At 46.1% G+C, this 1,526-nt stretch overlaps 1 pseudogene; it reads right to left on the bottom strand.

Moving 5' to 3' along the window:
- Positions 1 to 225: 225 nt before the first annotated feature.
- On the bottom strand, positions 226 to 1,158 carry LOC118834316 (annotated as a pseudogene).
- Between the last annotated feature and the right edge of the window lie 368 nt (positions 1,159 to 1,526).

Here is a 1,526-nt window from a genome sequence, read left to right as displayed (position 1 = left end):
GCTTAAATTATTTACTGATGGGGATTTAAGAACTTACTGGTCTCAAAGTCAAGAGGCCCTGGGTTTTTCCCCTGATATAAAAGTCCTATTTAAATAGCAATTAATGTTACCTAGTCCCACAGCATTGTTGTAAGGTTCCAAATTCTAAAGCAACCACTAGTGAATTATAAATATGATTCTATTTATACAATTTCCAAAATAATTTTATTGTCAGGATTCTCTACTTTAGTTTTCCTTCTCCTGTATAGTCTTGGTACCCTGGAGTTGACCAGTACGCGTGAGGCAGCAACGAGACTGACCTTGCGTCCAGCTGGGGCATCTCTTCGAATGGTGGATGGTTTTCCAATATGCTGGTGATTACCTCCTCTGAAGGGATGTTCCACAGGATTGATGGCCACATCCCCGACACGAGGCCAGCAGTTTCTTTTGGCCTTGTATTTGTGGTAGGCACGACCTGCCTTAAGGATGGGTTTATCGGGGCAGCTAGGTGGCGCAGTGAGTAGAGCACCAGCCCTGAACTCAAGAGGACCTGAGTGCAAATGCAGCCTCAGATACTTGACACATGTACTAGCTGTGTGACCTTGGGCAAGTCACTTAACCCCAATTGCCCTGCCAAAAAAAAAAAAGGATGGGTTTATCAATATGACCTCCTCCAGCAACAACACCAACCAGTGCTCTGTTTGCAGAGGAGATCACTTTCTTAGAGCCTGAAGGTAGCTTCACCCATGTCTTCTTGGTTTCAGGATGGTGAAAAATCGCTGTGGCATAGTTTCCAGATGCACAGGCAAGCTTATCCAGGTCCCCAGGCTTTTCTTCAACACAGCACGCTATGGTCCCTTCAGGCATAGTGCCAACTGGGAGGGCATTGCCAATGTTGAGCTGAGTTTTCTTACCACAGTACACAAATTGGCCGGTATGGATGCCTTCAGAGGCAATGAACAACTCTGTCCTCTTTTTAAATCTGTAAGGATCCCGGAAAGCAACTTTTGCAAGAGACACCCCTCGGCCTGGATCATGGATTATGTCCTTTATGATACCCTTAATGTGGCCATGCCTGTCGGCGAAGTCGACTGCCCGGAGCTTGGCTGCCCCTTTCCTATGCTTCACGTGAGCGCAGAAGACGGAGCCCGCACCCTTCCTCTGACCACGGATCACGGATCACTCGGCCCATCTGGTGTGGTCTGGCTCTGGACTTGCTAGAAGAGTGCCCTCCTTCTTTTGTCCTGATATTTGAATCACCCACCTACTGCCACCTGCACCTTTCACTCTTCCTTTAACCTTAAGATCCTTCTCGTCATAGAGTTCTGACCTATTGCTGAGTCCATTTGTATATGATTAGTCAGAAAACTTTTTTTTTTTTTTTACCCTCCTCATTGGAACTTTTGTACCTAGCACGGTGGCCTAGCACGGTGCTGGGCACTGTGTGTGGAATGGGAGAATTATGAAATTGACTAAAAGAAATGTATACTCTAGCCCAGGAATGAGACATGTGAAAGTGAGACATTTAGAGAAGAAAATATTCTGCC

The sequence above is a fragment of the Trichosurus vulpecula genome, chromosome 1 (genome assembly GCF_011100635.1).
Source record: "Trichosurus vulpecula isolate mTriVul1 chromosome 1, mTriVul1.pri, whole genome shotgun sequence".
Lineage (NCBI taxonomy): Eukaryota > Metazoa > Chordata > Mammalia > Diprotodontia > Phalangeridae > Trichosurus > Trichosurus vulpecula.
Note: the sequence above shows the minus strand (reverse complement) of the source record. Positions and strands in the feature narration are given on the sequence as shown.